The sequence below is a fragment of the Anomalospiza imberbis genome, chromosome 31, assembly GCF_031753505.1.
Source record: "Anomalospiza imberbis isolate Cuckoo-Finch-1a 21T00152 chromosome 31, ASM3175350v1, whole genome shotgun sequence".
NCBI lineage: Eukaryota > Metazoa > Chordata > Aves > Passeriformes > Viduidae > Anomalospiza > Anomalospiza imberbis.
Window position 1 is genome coordinate 1,816,499 of NC_089711.1, and position 17,480 is coordinate 1,833,978.

The 17,480-nt window shown below is 50.0% G+C and overlaps 2 protein-coding genes across 2 annotated transcripts in view; one reads left to right on the forward strand and one right to left on the reverse strand.

Annotated features, from left to right (window-relative positions):
* LOC137463884 (zinc finger protein 271-like) overlaps positions 1-17,480 on the forward strand; it is a 515,109-nt gene that overhangs the window by 448,550 nt on the left and 49,079 nt on the right. The gene's annotated exons all lie outside the window — the stretch shown is intronic.
* The window catches only part of LOC137463883 (zinc finger protein 850-like), a 490,013-nt gene that overhangs the window by 432,333 nt on the left and 40,200 nt on the right, over positions 1-17,480 (reverse strand). The gene's annotated exons all lie outside the window — the stretch shown is intronic.

Sequence of the window (17,480 nt, forward strand, 5' to 3'; positions counted from 1 at the left end):
CAATTTGTCAAACACCAGAGCCCACACCTGTGTCCCTTTTTGGGAATGACTGGATGGTGTTGATTATGGATCCCCCGTTAGGAACTATTGGAAAAGCCTGTGTAGGAATCATTAAAGGAATCCATGGAGGTGTTACACTGGACTCCAGAATGTCCAACAGCCTTTCTGTATCTTTTAAAGCTTATTGGTGACAACCCCTGCTCTGCAGTTACCAGATTTGACTGACCCCTTTGCACTGCTCATACGGGAGTGCCTTTGCCTTGCACAGGAACTCCATATTTAGCTCCAAGAATGAAGGAATGAAGGAAGTAACCCTGTGGCATTTTGAGCCTATTTCTCAAAAAACATCTAAACAATGTACTAGAGGGATGACCAATGCACCTCAGAGCAGGAGCCACCATGGTCCTGATTGAGAGAATGTACTTGAAAATAAATGGGGAAAAAAAGTGACAGTTTATGTGCCACACATGGTTTTGTCTGGTGTAGAGCAAAAAGGAGGTCACTGGTTATCCCTGAGCAGAATCTGAAAGTAACAGGCGGTACTCCTGGAACAAAAGACCTTGAGACCCAGGCCCCTCAAAAACTTTCTTTGTCCTTGCTGCCTAGAGTGTGCCTAGAGTGACATGTGGGTCACCTTCCTGCCAGCTCAGTATGTGCAGGGCAGAGGGGGGAATGTCAATAAGTGATCGGTTGTCCCGAAGTCCCTTTTGCCGGGGCAGATGCCATGGGGGTCTCTCACCCAGAGAAAGAGCCAGGACCCGCAGGGCAGATCCTGTGTCCTGGATCCGGCCAGGACAGGGGTAATTTTTGCAGCAGCCAGGAGGAGCACGGCCAGGACCTTGGGGTAACTGGCTATCACCTGCCACGTGGCAGGGTGAAATGGAAGGGATTTGTTCTTTTCTTTCTTTTCTTTCTTTTCCTTTTTTTTTTTTTTAAACAAAGTCTTTTCCCATTCTTTCTATTGGAAACCATTAACATTTTGTAATAGCCTTTCCTTGCAACCATAACCATTCCAGTATTCTGCATTTCCTTACTTTTTAAAAGTTACTTTCTCCAAACAGAATCTTTGCAAGCTCACTTTGAACCCAAAACTGGTGGTACACCTCCTGCTCCAGCTCCTGTTCCTGCTGCTGAGGGTAAGTCTGCTTTTCAAGCAATTGCAGTCACTGGGATGTGGGTCCCCAGCCAGCATCTCCTTTCATGCTGCACGGCTTCTGTAGGCAAACAACACTTAAATATAAACATCAGGCGTAGGAATGTGCCCCCTGTTGACGGAGTAAACAAGTTACCCCTTGTCTCCTTAAAAAGGAAAAAAGCCCAGAAGGTTCTCTCCTCAGTTTGGTTAAAAGACACCTCATAGGACCTTGGGGACTTCACCTCAAACTTAAGGATAGCTAATTGGACAGGAGCCAAAAAGTCCCACCTAAGCAATTCCCTAGAAAAAGAAGAGAACAAAAGAGTTCATCACTTTTGTGAAGTGTTTTAGCAGGAGCAAGAACCTCTTGCCCTGGTTCGGCTTTTCTCGGTAAAGAGCTTTTTTATTTTGCCTTTTATTAAAACTTTTTGTTTCCAACACTGTCACAGGAGCCATCCTGCTTCTTTATGCCACCTGAGGTAGCTGAGCTACCAAGGGTATAATGCTTATCTCTGAGAGCTTAGGAGACCTGGCTTGAAGAGAAAAAGCATTAATAAGGGAACATGAAAACTAGTGCTAAGAGAAACGTTTTCTGAGACTTTTTTCAGAAGAGAAAGGGGATGGTAAAAGCTAGCACAGGGCTTAAAATTACTACAGTAATGTTTTGTTTTGTTTTTTTTTCTATTAGTCCCTATTTCCTTGGATATATTTGGTTTTAGTTTGGGTTTGGTAGCTTGGTTGGTTGAATTCTTTTTGTTTTGGGGAGTGATGGTGGTGGATGAGTGCATGTTTGGTTTATGGCTGTTTTTTGGTTGTTCTTTATTTTACTATTTCATATATCTTTCTTTGTTAGTTTTTTTTTTAACGAAAGATTTTTCCTTCCTTTATGTTATAAACCAATATTTGTAACAGCCTTTCTTTGCAACTACAACCATTTCAGTGTTGAGCAGTTCCTTGTTTCTTAAAATGAAAACATTTTTTAGATTGAAAAATACTTTCTGGGGATAGAATCTTTTTGGGGTTGAATTGGACACCAAGTAGCCAGAGCACCTCCTGCACATGCTCGTGACAGTGATGGTAAGTCGCATTTTCAAGCAATTGTGGTCACTTGGATGTGGTTCCAAGACAGCATCTCCCTCCATGCTGCACGGCTTCTGTAGGCAAATACAGCAGTACTTACATGTCAACATAATGGAGCAATACAGAAGCAAACAGAAGCATTCTGAGCCATTTTTCAAAAGAGAAAGGGGATGGTGAAAGCTAACACAGGGATTAAAACACAGTGATTTCTATGCAACAGGGTTGATAAAGGATTGACCCAAATTTGTAGAGAGCGCTGGACTCCAGGACGGTTTGGAGGGATGAGAGATCTCTGAAGTCAGGTCTTAGAAGATGTGGTTTATTAAAAGGGGTGAAAGGCCCGGCTTGGAGTTGCCAGGCACAACTCGTGGCAGGCCCAGGGAGAGAGGGAGAGGGAGACAGAGGGAACAAGGGTTCCAGGTGAGGGTCCCAGGGGAAGGTCCAAGAGAGCGGCCGGTCCCTCGGGCACACCTTATGAGGGGGCTTCAAGGTGGGCTGGAACAGGACTTGGGCCAATGGGGTCCCAGATCTCTGATACTTCAGGGGAGGGTCACAGGTGTGGGATGAACCATACATTGGGGGTGAGACAGAGCATTCCATTTGACCTTTGGACCCATCTGCAGGTAAAGGGCATTGTTTAATCAGAAGGAGGGATTGCTTTCAACCTGGCTATACTATTGTTTTCTAGTTATTCAGTAGTCAAGGTTTGCTATTTCAAATCTAGTTCTCATCTCAATGTCTGGATTTTCCAAATCTTTTGCCAGGCAATCATAGTTATAAGGTTTTCCTATTTCATCTTCCCCAACACAAATTAACAAGAGGGATATTTGTTAGAGCTACCATTACTCATCACACACTTTAAGCAACCCGTACCATCAAGCCCAAAGCTAATATGGCTCCGTGTTAAATATTCCTGATGGATTACACATCCTTGCGTGAAGATGGAATTAGGATTTACAGCCAGTATTTATGCATATACAAGCATTGTGCAAGAACATTGCAGATTCCAAATGGAAACTAAATATTACCTGCACAGGGTAAACGCTGCAATAACATGAGTACACTTTTCCCATCAGGTTCACAGGCAGCTCAACCAATTCTCTGCTTGCAAATAATCTCTTCTGGCATCTTTTGGGGCCCTAAACCAGGAATGTCACACCTAAATACTGTGGGACCATGAAAATTCCTCCAGATACAAACCAGTCTCCAGGTGACACAAGTGACTACGGCAGCCTCCAATAATGTAGCGGGACCCAGGTTTGCTGTGTTCTCTTTGTCATCGTGGGTTTGTAATTCAGACTCACAGAGGGGCTTGAGTTGGAAGGGACCTTAAAGACCCTCGAGATCCAGCCCCCTCTGCCACGGACAGGGACGCCTTCCACTGGAGCAGGTGACTCAGAGCCCCTCCAAGCTGTGGCAAATACCCAAGGACCCCTTTTTCTCTGTTTTGCAAGGTCAGCTTTCCATGCTCACATTCACAGATGGCTCCAGTCTCACACAGAGCATTGCTGGCTGGTCACTCTTATCTCCACAGCCCAGTAGAGATCCTATTTTGGATGGCTCTCACTGCTCCCAAGGCCCCAGGGAGCAGCCACTGCCTCGCCTCTGTCACCCGAGGACACAAGGAAAAACATTGCACTCAGCTTTGGTCACAATGAAGAGACTAATTTATTTCTTCTGACTCCAATCATTTCTAGTTTTCAAAAGGTGCCAGTGGATTGGAGGGTGAACGTGCCACCTCTCCAACGACACTGGACAAACTACCAGTCTATCAAATTTCTCTGCCTCTATGAAGGAATGCAAAACAAGAGGTTGTTTACAGCAAGTTGCGTGAGAAAATTCTCTACAAGAATGTAAACTCAGAAGGCTTTAGAAAATCCTGAGAAATCAAGGCAACACTCCTCCTTCTGCTTTCCCTTCCAGGATCAGTGATTTCCTGCCGCTTCCTCCATGTCTGACACAACTGAAGAGATAAGGGGCTGAGGATGCAGCTTCTGGCAGAGAGTTGATAACACTCAGCTGAGTATTTTATTCTCCTGCCACTGAGTTGTCAGGCTGCTTACACAAAAAAAAAATCCTCCTGGTGTGGAAAGGGGCTGGTGTGAGCAGCAGGAATTGTTGCTGGCTGGAACATTTCAAAGAGCTGGACAAAAGAAGCATTTTGTGGAAGGCCACCAGCTGCCCTCTGTCAGCAGCACAAGGTGTGAGGTCCCCCTTGAAGGCCATCCCTGCACAAGGACAGCCTGGCCTCCTCCAGTACCCAGAACACCTTTCAGGCTTTCGGGCTGGCCTCGTCCCTCACTCTGGAGAAGCAGGTTGCTGTTGGAACTCTCATAGCCACAGCTCCCGGCTGGATTGCCGTGTCTTACCACAGACAGCCCTGGAGACAACAGTACAGACAGGCTCCATCTGCAATAAAAGGGGACTTGGTTCCAGCTTTTCCCTTGGACCAGCGTGCAGCAAGCACACCTGGGCCTCATTCAGGTCTGTGTGGGCTGGTAGTCAGCTTCTGCTGGGAATTTAAAGCTTTTACCCTACTTTCCACAATAAAGAATGGAGCAAACCCAGCTGCACCAAAACCCAAATTTCACTCTAACAATCACAATTTTCATTTTCCTCTATTCAAGCCTTGAAGAAAACAAACTTTACTTGAGTGAGCTGGAGGCACAGTGTCCTCCAAGATCATTCTTGAGTAGGACAACATTCCAGGGGAAGCCTGGCAAAGCCAGAGTTTACTGATGCTCAGGAAGCTTTGCAAAAGCTTCCACCTGCAGTGCTCTTGCACCCTCCTGAGCTCCTGGAGCCCTCAGTCACCCCAGGCACAGTCTGGACAGCAAGGGGATGGTTCCGTTTGGGACATGTGGGGACAGGAGGAGGGAAGACTTTGCAAACACTGTCACGAGGGCAGGGCTCTTTTCCTTTATGGTGCCAAGTGGTAGCACATAATCTTTGAGTTAATGTCAGGTGCTGAGGGGCACAAATTCTCAGTGAGAAGGACAGAGTGTCTCCACTCGCACAGCAAGGTAAGTGAAGGGGAAAGCGCAATCTATCTTTCATGGGAGGTGTTCAGTTTTTAACAAAATATTTTTGCAGGAGACCTGCCTAGGCAGCGGTGATTGAGAGCATTTTATCAGACTCACAGAGCATCCCCACATCTGCTTTGCCACATTTGCTCTCTTTTTTTCATGGTGAATGATTTCTGCTGCCAGGGTGGCTCCTGCTCGGAGTTCTACTCCCAGTGGAGTCCCGGAGTCTCCTCAGCAGGCCTTTGCAGCGAGTTCTGAGCCAATGCGTGGCTCTGCTGCCATCCCAAATCTGCCCTTCCCTTGCCCAGCCTGAGTGCAAGTGGGGCCTGTGCTGGGCATGGCTAGAGATTTTCGCGGCCAAAATCCTCCAGCATCATCATCTTTACATCTGCTCCTGGCTTTGGGTGGCACAAATCACAAAACACCCACTGCAGTTGACAAATGGCATTTCCTGCAGATTGCTACAGCCGCGCTGCTGATCGACAAACACACGAGAATCCATTTTATTTGGAAAATATCATTTATTACAAATTGCTACACCCACACTGACAATACAGAACTATACAAATCTCAGTTTAGGTTAAAACCAGGAATTTATTAGATTATTACAACCAGTCTAGGTAAAAATATACAAATACCAACTTCAGTTAATAAAACTTCATTTATTGCCAACCTCTACAGCAACTCACTATACACAAAGATCAATTACGTGTTTAACAACTTAATTTATTACATATTTCTAGAAGTGTAGAGCCCATATAGCAATACAAAAATATGCATTCCCTCCCCAAGTAACCTTGTACCAAGAACTCAACCAATAGAATTACAGAATTATAGATCTCCGTACATGTTTAAATAGAACTAAATACATAGATACAGAAAAATGTATATAAATACATATATAACTATAAGAATCTACAGATGGAAATATAAATTAAATATTAAATATTTTATACAATACAAAGAGATATATAACACAAACCTATCTATAAATATACAAATACCACCTCCAAGCTAAATATCCATACAAATGCACCAGTACAAATATACAGCTATACATCTGGATACATAGGTAAAAATAATTACACACACAAATGGATCAATATACATATAAAAATATAAAAATAGACGCATCTACTGAGACAAATAACAAAATACCTATTTAAAGAGCCATATATCTCTGGCTGCATCAACTGACATAGATAGCAACACAACTGTAGACATAGGAAAAAGAACTAAACACAGATATAACAACTGACATATACACTAAGATACAAATATACACATAGAACATATATGTATATATACATAGCATACATCCATAAATACAACAGACATACAGAAATATTCCTATACAAATAGCAGCCTACATATGTACATATCTATATAATAATCCCTGTCTAGGTGCAAGTCCAAACATCTTTAAACAGAACTGCAAGCAGAGGGATCCCAGCTGCCCATCTTCAAAGCCTCTCCCTCGGGCTCTTCCTCCCGTGCAGAGCAGCTCTCCTGGACAGGGACGGCAGATGGCACAGCTGGGAAGCAAAGGGAGCACTGAGTCAGTATGGGGACGTTTTCCTTGGCAGCAGCTGCACTTCCATCAGGGAAGGGAAGATCTCAGAGCCTCCCCAGGAGGGTCAGAAAGAAAAAGCAGCCAAGCGGGCCAGGCTGTGGTGAGCGCAGCCGCGGCGGGACTGTCCCACAGCCTTGGCAGCCCGGCACAGCCGGCACAGCTCCCGGGCCCTGCCGGCACAGCTGCCTTGCCCAAGGACAGCCCCTGTGCCGGCCGGGGCAGCTGCGCTGAGCAGCCCCGGCACGGGCAGGGCCTGCTGCTGCCCCGCCGGGCAGTGCCCACGGCCACAGCCCACGCCACCCTCAGCCCCACCCTGCCTCCCCGGCCCTGGGGCCTCACCCGGGCTCTCTCCAGCGTGCCAGCAGCAGGTCCCCGTTCCCTGCTCTTGCTGCTGGCCTTCAGCTTCTCCCTGCTGGCTCCCGTCAGTCTCCGGCTGTCCTCAAGGTCTCCACTGCAGCTGTGGCAAAAGCGGAGGCTCTGCAACTGGTTCCAAGGCCTGGCAGAGCTGCAGTCCCGGAGCCCTCTGTGCCCCCTGCCGGCCCCCTCCATCCCCTCAGCCCCGCCATGCTCTCGGCAAAGCCCCAGACCCCTTCAGTTTCTTCAGCCCCTCACAGTCCTCTCAGCCCCTCAGTCCCTTCTGACCCATCCCGTCCCCCTAGACCCGCCACCCCTCGGCCTGTGCCACTTCCCTGTCACCTCAGTGCCACCATCGCCCTCGGCTGCCCCACAGCCCTCAGCCCCAGCAGCACCTCAGGGTCACCGTCCCTTCAGCATCACCGCCCCCTCAGCCCCCTCAGTCTCACCGTCCTTCAGCAGCTCCTCAGGGGACAGTGCCTGGGGCCACCGGCAGCTCCCACCGCTCCAGGGACGCCCGGGGCTGGAACTGCTGCTCCGCCCAGCCCGGCCGCCAGCTCGGACCCAGCACAGGGAGAGGGGACACAGGGGGCACGGGGGAAAAGCAAGAGGTGAAAAAGGCAGCCGAGGGGGGAAAAAGGTAAAAATGCAGCCTAGACCTACACAGCTCCATCTATGCATCTAAACCTCCATGTAACTGTAACTAAATAGCAAAACATATTTACACATATATATAAATATTACTCTATAAATATATAAATGTAAATCTCAAAATGTATAAACATAACTACATATATAAAAATATAAATCTATCGCATCTATAATGATATATATAGATTTAACTATATAAACACACCTCTATAAATCTATAAATGTATCTATTAGGTATATAAATAGAACTGCAAAAATCTATAAATCTATGTATAAACAGAGGGATTCCACCTGCCCGATAGTCATAGGCTCTCCCTCTGATCCTCCTTCTTACGCAGGGCAGCCCTCCTGGCGAGGTAGATCAGGTGGATATCTGGGAAGCAAAGGGAATGCTGGGTCAGTATTGGCCTCTGTGCATCTTTCCCTTTGGAAGTAACTGTCCTTCCTCCAGGGACTGTCAGACATGGCCTGAAAGGCAGACTCTCACTTGGCAATTTGAAGCCTGCTCTTTAAAGAGCAGGCATTCTTCCAAGTTTTCAAAACTTATGAAGTATCCCAAAACTTTTACGTATCCTAATAAACTCACAGCACTCACAGTGCAAATAGCACCCACGAGAGCTTGAAACACAGTCCCAGCTGCCACAGAGAAGCCCGGGATTGTTCTTTCTCTGAGGACAGACAGACCTCAGTCCTCATTGAAATGGCTGAAGCTGAGGGGTGCTGGGGGCTGAGTTATGAACTGGCACCGTTCCCTGCCACCTATAAACTGCCCTCTGCAGTGAGCAACAGCTCCTCCAAAACAACCACCAGCTCTGGGATGAACAGCTGGGAGGGAAAGAGCTCCCTACCAGGCCTGCAGGCTGCACCAGCTTTGCACAAGAATGCCGATCCAAAGGGCTCTCTCTGTCCTTTAGTTCTCCCTAATTTGGGGTAATTTCAGTTTTTCCTTGAGCTACTGGATTTATGATTAATGATTTGTTTAGTCTCAGAGCTTCTGCTGCTTGGATTTTTAATGTATCTCACAACAGCTACCAGCAGACTGGTACTACATTGATTTAATGCTTGGAGACAAAAAGCTCAGACTTCTACACTGACTTTTTGCTGGGGTTTTCTTCTCTTGTTTCAAGAGTCACTCAGTGTTGCCTCCAGAGCACTGACACCCAGCAGCAAACTTATCCATGGACATCAGCACAAACCTGGGACACTGGAGCTGGTGACACAACTCCCACAGGGTCAGGTTTATTCCCTGCTCTCTTGCCACAGCAGAGGACTCGGTGTCAGAACCTCTGGCGAAGCGTGGAGGGCAGGGCTCGAGCAGGCTGTGCATGTGCCTTTGAACTAAAGGCACCAGGAAGCACCAACCCTGCAGACAAGAACTCAACTCTTCTCGTCTCCCTTCCTGCCAGAGGCAGGCTCAGAGCAGCCGTCTCACACCTCTCTAAACCAATGGGGCTCTGTCCTTACCAGGCTCCTCGGGCTCCTGGGAATTGTTCCCACAGCTCTTGGTGCCAGGCAAAGCTCCCTCCGCTGCAGCTCTGTCCACAGGCTCCCCTCCTGAAGACTCAGGCACAACATTAATATTGCCCTTGAAAGAGAAACAGAAAGAAAGAAACCCTTCTCACCAGTTACACAAAACATCTGGTCCAACAACTCTGTGGCTCACACTCTTAATCCCTTGCTCCTAACAAGAAGTCTGGGCCCCAAAGCCCTTCAAAAGTCAAAAAGATTTGACTTCTCAAACACCATCCAAAGGCTGTCAAAGGTGACAGTGTTGAACGTGGGGGTGACACTGAACACATGGAATGGCTGCTAAGGAAGGACTCCTGCCAGCTCCTGGCACAGGGATGTGCTCCTCCCTGCACAGCCCTGAGCACAGCACTCTCATCCAGGCTGCAGCTTGGCAGGGACTGCGTGGGAACACACATCCCTTCCCGCAGAGACGCCCGAGAGCAAGGTGACTGAGCTCTGCAATGTGGACAGCAAGAGTGGCCAGTTTGCCCAGCTGAGGATCTCCCAGATGGAAACTGGACTGCAGGCCCCAGGTTACTGAGAGGACAAAAAAGCTGCAGCTGCAGCCCAGCCCCACCCACAGCTCTGGGAGCGCCTACACGCACGGCAGGGCTCTCACAGCAGCAGCTGCAGCCCAGCCCTGCTTTGCCTTGGCCTTGCCACCCAAAAGAGGCACAGCCCACATCTGCTGCTGGAACAAAGGCACCTCTCGCACACCCCTCCCTGCACGGGACACTCTGCCTTCAGTGGCAATTCTCCAAACACTCTTCTCTTCTCTCCCATCTAACAAAGCCTCTCAGAACCTACAAAGCTTCCACTTCCGCACCACAAATGCCCCAGCACGAGGAATTCTTCCCAGGAAAATGAGCACCCAAACTTGGCCAACACAGGCTCACACCTTCTCATCCTTACTCAGGGGGGAGACTTTTTCATTCCCTCTTCTTTAGGAAATCTTGCTTTACCAAGAAAATCCTTCCCTGTCTGTTCACAGCTGAACTCAAGAAGCCTTTGCTTCTCAGCCCTGCAACAGCATTCAAAAGCTGTCAGTCCAGCCCCTTTCATCCCTGTCCAATGCAGTTACCTGAGCAGAGGGAGAAATCATCTCCTCCAGTGTCTCCAGCACCATGTCCAGATCCACTGGTGGCAATTCCTCTTCCCCAGGAGTATTCCACAGCCGGCCGGGGGCTGTCCATGCTGCATAACCAGCACTGCCAGCTGGACCACTGGGAGCTGAAGTGTCTGGGGTGGCTGCAAGAATCCAAACATATTGGTCAGGCTCCACAATGGGGCTTTGGGACGCAGAGCTCTAGTGCTGCCTTGGACCAAATATCACAGGAAGCACACAGCAACCTCAGTTCCAGAAATTTATTCAGACTTCCCAGGGGATTGGAAGAGCGAGTTCTTCCTCTACAGGAAGATGGTCTACAGGAACCAGCGGAAGGATGAGCTCAGGGAGGCATTTAAGCTCCAGGGGAACCAGCGGAATGATAAGCTCACAGTTGAGATTAAATCTGCCCTTCCTGGTTGCTCTGATGAAACCCCAAGAAGTCCAGATGAGACAAAGACTTTCTTGGGGAGATGCTAGGAAAACCTCAGACTCCTGAGCACCTGCACTTTGCCTGGAAGCGCCTGGAGGCAGCTCTAAACCCTGAGGTGAGGAGCGGCGAGGTCCTGGTAGGAGAGCACTGTGTAGGAGTGGGAAGAAGAAAGGAAGCAAAGGGAAAGCTGGTCTTTGGGCATGTTTCCCTTGGCAGCAACGGTACATCTGTCAGGGAAAACAAAAGCCCCCATCCTCCCAAGCAGGGTGAGAAAAAAGAAAAAAGAAACAACCAACACGTTCAAGGGCTATTCAACTAGCAGCTGCTGGTCTACTGAGCTCTCCCCTATTCGCTCAACTGTCTGGGAAAACTCTCCCGCGTTGCCCTTCCCTGGTAGGAGGCAACTGCCAGAAAGCCAACTGCCAGCTCTCTTCCCCACTGCCCCGGAGGGACAGGAGACTCCCTCCAGCTGGGCCGGAGCAGGACCGAGCCCTCGGCTCACACGCACTCACGGAGAGCTCCCCAAGCACCCCGGGGCCGCGCAAGGAGCAGCGGCAGCCAGGGCGCATGGCAGGGCCAGCTGCAGCCGAGCGGGCCAGGCTGTGGTGAGCGCAGCCGCGGCGGGACTGTCCCGCAGCCCCGGCAGCCCGGCACAGCCGGCACAGCTCCCGGGCCCTGCCGGCACAGCTGCCTTGCCCAAGGACAGCCCCTGTGCCGGCCGGGGCAGCTGCGCTGAGCAGCCCCGGCACGGGCAGGGCCCGCTGCTGCCCCGCCGGGCAGTGCCCACGGCCACAGCCCACGCCACCCTCCGCGCCCGGAGCTCCCACCCCCGACTCACCGGCTCTGGGCGGCTGCCCGGCGGGGAAGGAGGGCACCTCCCGCTCCGTGCGCAGCTGCTGGAAGCGGCTGGGCTGGTGGCTGCGCACCTCCCGCCCCCGCCGCCAGCCGCTGCCTGTTGGCCCTGGTCAGGCGCTTGATGCGGAGCAGGAGGTCGGGGCGGTCGCGGCGAAAGTTGGGGTTCCTGAAGTGGAGCCAGCTGCCGGCATCGCCCGGCTCAGCTGAGCCAACCCCGCCCGGCACCTTGTGGAAGCCGTAGAGGTTGAGCTGCCGCACGAAGCTGCCGAACTGCGTGGCTTGGAAGGAGTCCGGGGCCGGCCCCGCCCCCTCACTGCCCGCCCCGTGGGCGTCGCCCGGGCTGAGCAGCTCCCGCTCGAAGAGGGAGCGGTGGATGAGCAGCCCCCGGGCCCGGCTGTCCCAGCGCACGGAGCGGACGCGGGGGCTGTTCGCCAGGCGCCACAGCTTGGCGGGGAAGGCGCTGGCTCTGAGCCCGGCGGGCAGCGGCAGCTCCGCCATGGCGCCGCTCGCCGGCTGTCGCCACAACGGCCCCGGCGCAACGGCCGCGGCTGCGCCGGCGGCGCGCGGCCTGAGGGGGGCGCTGCGCTCGGGCCCGCGCGCGCCCAGCCGCACTGGGCGGGGCCGAGCGCGGCAGAGCCGGGGCTGCGGGCACAGCGCGGGCGGGGCGGCTCCCGGGGCTGGCCGGGCTCCGCACGGCGGGGCCAGGTGCGAACCCTCTTTTTCCCTGGCTGCAGTCATCCTTCTGCCTTTGCTTTGCAGTACGGCCCCAAAGTGCCAAGGCAAGTGCAGGAGCTTTCAGAAAGGTCCAAACGGAGAAATCCCATCGGAAACTCTTGCTCTTTGTCCAGTGAAAACAAAACCACTCTCATTTCTGCACAGCTGAATTCAGGAAAAAGGTCTTAGTCTAAATAGCTTCCCTCTTTGGTACGGGTTGCAAACAGAGGTCCTCACTTCCAAGCAGACAGGTCAAATGGGAGAAGGGGAAATGATGAAGAGACTTGAAGACATTCTTTTGGACACACTCCAGCCCCTCAGTGTCCTTCCTGAATTGAGGGGCCCAGAACTGAACACAGCGCTCAAGGTGTGGTCTCTCCAGTGCCGAATGCAGGGGGGCAATCACTGCCCTGGCCCTGCTCCCACAGCCTGTCTGGCACAGGATGTTTTGCCCACATTCAGCATCTCCGACGCCCTTCCTGCCCCGTCCGGCCAAGACACGGCTCCAGCGGCGGACAGGGAGGCGGCTGCTGTGCTGGGGCCGCGTGTGGGTGAGGGCAGCTCTGCCCGCGCTGCCATCTTTGGTGGGAGTGCCGGTGCCGGCTTTGCCCCCGCTGACGGCTGAGGGTGGAAGGGCAGCCGGACGGGGTGGTGGTGGGTCTTGGGGCTGGGGTGGTGGGGCAGCCTGGGGCCGGGGAGAGCCGGGAGGTGGCCGTGTGGAGGACGGAGGGGTCGCTGGGGGCTGGAGGCAGCGCACACCTGCGGAGGGAGGGAGGGACGGGCCCGCGGCGTGTCCGGCTGGCGCTGTGGGAAGATGCCGGGGACAGGGGCAGGACCCCTGTGGGATGTGGGAGAGCGGAGGAGGTGTGGGAGCAGCCGGTGTGTGTGGGAAGCTGAATCACAAAATCGGTCGGGGTGAGATTGTAATAAATGGGCCAGGAGACCAGCTCCTTTTTAATGCCTTTATTCAGTGATCAGCTCTGGGTGGGGGCCTGAGGGGTCGCGCACACCGTCGCTGCTCCCTTTGGCGACGCAGAGGAGGAGGTGATCAGTTTTGCTTCACAGCAGAGCTGGGGCTTCCGTCCTCATGAGTGTGCCTAGGAAAATGCTTTCTGGCTCATTGGCTAGGGTCCTCATTCTAGTCCAGTCCTACTTAGGTGATGGTGACCTTTAAAACCTTGTTGGTGGAGTAGAGGGACTTCCCACCAGTAGGTCCAGTCACTTAGTTCTTCAAATTTTGAGTTGGCTCGTCGTTTCTAGGGTCTTTTGTTGGATTTTCTTGAGCTTTTCTTAATTTGCATATTCCCGGGAATGTTTCCGGCCGCCATTTCGGGAAGCAGAAGAGGCGATACCCAAAGGACTCAATGAGGGTACAGGTAAGGGGAGGTACAATCAGGGTGTATGTAAGGGAGTTAACAGTGGGGGTACAACAAGGGTTTAACAGTTATCAACATAATTAGCTTATTACAACTTGAAGTGCCCATTAATGTCTCTACCATTCAATTATTTGTAATCAATATCAACCATTCAATTATTTGTAAGGATGTTAGCACACATCTTTCCTCTCAATCCCTCCTCTTCTTACTTCTCAATTGGTCTTCACAAACCCTAGCTATTATTAACCCTTTTTCACAACATGGACCATTTGAAACACCCCCTGTCGACTTTTCCATGTCTGGTCCCTGCACCAGATATGGCAAGTAGATACAGAGAATAAAGTAGATAATTACAGTTCATACTAACCCATTAATCACTGGAAGTCCTTGTCGATTGCTACTGATAGCCAAGGTCTCCCATGCTTTTGTTCCAGCTGAGATGTCCAAGTCTTTGGGGCTTTCGAGACCTTGACTCGAGTGTGATGGGTCCATCCGTGTCCAGGTCTCCTGGCTGCTCTCTCTGAAATCCTGGTTGGATGTTATGAACAGCAAAGTCCAAAGGCAGCGTCTGTGCTAACTGGGCTTCCTGTCAAAGAGATTTCACAAGACACGGCATACTGGCCACGTACTGGTTTAAATATAGATCTTCTCCTCCCTGCCACCTTGAAAATGAACAAGGTAAGAATCTCAAACAATTCAAAGGGAAATAACTGGATATTCCCATGGCTTTGGCTCTCATTCTTGCCAAAGCTAATGGCAAAAGCTGTACCCATGGCATCTTAGTTTCTGTCACCAGCTTCAAAGGGTGTTTATTCCTCCATTCACCCTTTTTACTTGACCTGAATTCTCAGGGTGCCAGGGGGTATGGAGGTCCCACTGAAATCTCAAAGCAGCCATAATCCCTTGAAGAATCCCCCTTTAAAACAAGTTCCCCCATCCAAGTCCACTGCCTTCACAATCCCATATTCAGAAACCATTTGGTAACTGATTGTTATGAATTATTTATGTAATTATTGGCTTTCGCTATTATTGGCTTTAGTAAATTATTTTGATATAGTACAGTTTGTAATCTCTTTTTAACTGCTTTTGATACAGTGTAATTTGTCAGCCTTTTATGGTTAATACCCTAATCCCTGTGTAGAGTGTATATCTTAGTGTGATATGTATATTATAGTTTAGGCTTTCACAAAATATTAAAATAGAGGCTATGGAATGTGTATTATAACATTAACTTTTGCAGAAGTAATTGTAGCTGTGAAATAAGAACTAAGGCCTTTATTGTTGTAACTACCTGACAAGTAGTGAAATAGCTAATGTGGGTTGGAAGTACTTCTAAAAATGGCTAGAACATCTGTATGATAAGATAATTTTGAAAAGAACCAAGCAAGTAACACCAAAAGAGCAAGGCGGAATCTCCCCCTGACCCTTCAGCTATCAGTAATTCTAACCACAGACCAGGGGGCCTCGTGAGGAAATAAAAGACAAGACTCTCAAAATCACATCTGCATTGTGGCATGTAGTATAAGAAGGTGAGGTCAGGGGTTGAACTAAGATAAAGAATTCCATGGAACATGTATACTCAAAGGAATGTTTAAATATGCATAATTTTCATGAATATGTATTTGACTAATGCAATGAAAAAGTATATAAGAGTTGTTATCGTTAACCGTGTGCATGTGTGTGGATATTCTCAGTTCAGTCAGAGAGAAAAGAGAGAGAATTCTCCCAGGCCTAGCCTGGGAAAGTTAGGAGAAGGAATGGAAACAATTATTACCTCTCTTTCTGTTCATGTTGTTTATAGATATGTTCTACCACAGTGGGCTAGTCAGAGTGCACCAATGGTGTGAAAGGTTTTCACTTTGAGACCAATCATATTTCACCTTAGTGATGCTGGTTATCAAAGAGGAATGCTACTTGTTAATAAAGATTATTCTTTGCCTTCTGAAGATGGAGTCTCTTCATTTCCATCCCTGCCTCGGCAGCGACACATGTGGCTATGCACCCAGTGCTGTTACTTTTGCTTTATCCCTTGTTACACCTTTAAAAAATTTTAAAGGGTGAGCCTCGTTTCTCACACTGACCAAATAGTTGCTGAGGCTGCTAGAAACTCCTCTGGCCACCCTGCCAGCCAGCGTACCTCTACCAGAGGATATCTAAGCCCTCTTGCCCAGGGCATTTCAGTGAAATACACCCAACATCCCGGGCAAGGACAGAGAGCCCAAGGTAATTTCCCTGCTTTGCAATCTCATTTGTAGTCAGGCTATTAATTTCAGCCAGGCACCCCTCATTAGCTCGTTTTTCTAAAACAAAAAGACCCATGGCAGTACATCTTAAAGAATGTCTCTGCCAATCCTCAAAAGTCCCAATGACCCACCCCATGGAGCTGTCCCAACACCCTTTGCCAGGGTCAAAGCTCTTGGCATCCGCTGTTTACTGCCCTTTGTTAATCAGTTCTCCTTCTCTCTTGTGCCTCACTACCTTTAATAATATCCCGCCCCTCTGGTGGAAAAGACAGCACCAGCACCACCACCTCCCCCTCCCCACCCCCGGCGACAGCTGAGTCACCTGGAGCAAAGGGAGGATCCCAGAGACCTCTGGCAGAAGCCTGCCTTCTGAACATCTCCATTGAGCAGTTGATTACCTGTTGTCTCTTCTGAAAACCCTGCCTGATGTCCCTTAACTGCTCTTATTTCTACCTCCTCAGGCAAATTCACCACCTCCAACAAGTGAGTAATTGAGCTTTGAGGAGGGAAGGTTTTTTCCTGCAAGTTAACCTAAACCCCACTCCCTCTCAGCTTTCCTCCCAGCTTTCCAAAAGCCTGTAAAACCCACGCGCATACTTGGAATCTGTAAACATTCTACCACCAAGCTAACTTGAGTTTGGAATTCCAGCTAAAGTCAGTGCTGCTGCTAAGAGAAGGAAAATGGTTCCATGACAGTTGTCTTTTTAAATTTGAGCTGTCATTTAATGTTTCTCTTAAAAGATACCTCACAGGATCCCCGTATGTGCTGTTCCAATAACTCACTTAGAAATAATCTTTATACTGTTTTGCATAGGATGAAGGGTACTGCCAAGCTGAGATGCCTGTGAAATGCCGAGATTTGGCAAAGCAGTGTACCAGCTTCATCTACAAAAGGCAATGGCCTTGTTGCTTTCAGTAGAACTGCTCCATTCAAGCAGGTAGGAACTGGAAGGTTCAGTGCATAACCCCTTAGTTTGACTGTCAATGCCATTATAGGCTGAAATGGAACGAGTCAGGTTTTACTGAGAGGGTCTGCACTTCATTCACTTCTGGTTTCATTCAGTCTAGAGGCTGGCACAGCACCAGTGGCTGTGGGAGGAGAATGCAGCTCACGTCTAGTGAAGATCTGATTGGTTCCATGTTTCATCTCCAGCCGCTCCATTTGCGTTGGAAACCTTTTGAGGATACGCTTGTAATTTTGCTCAAAATTACAACCGGAGATGCGCCGGTGCCAGGAAGAGGCACGCAGGGCCGGGCTGCTGCCTCCTGCAGCTACAAGGGCCTCCTGGCCGCCTGCCCGTGCCGAGGCTCAGGCTGCTCCGGGCTCTGCCGGGGCTCTGCTGCGGCTCCACCCCGGGCAAGGCCGGGCCTGCTCTCACCTCACAGTCTGCACCTGACAGCTCTGCACCGGAGGAGACCTTTCAGA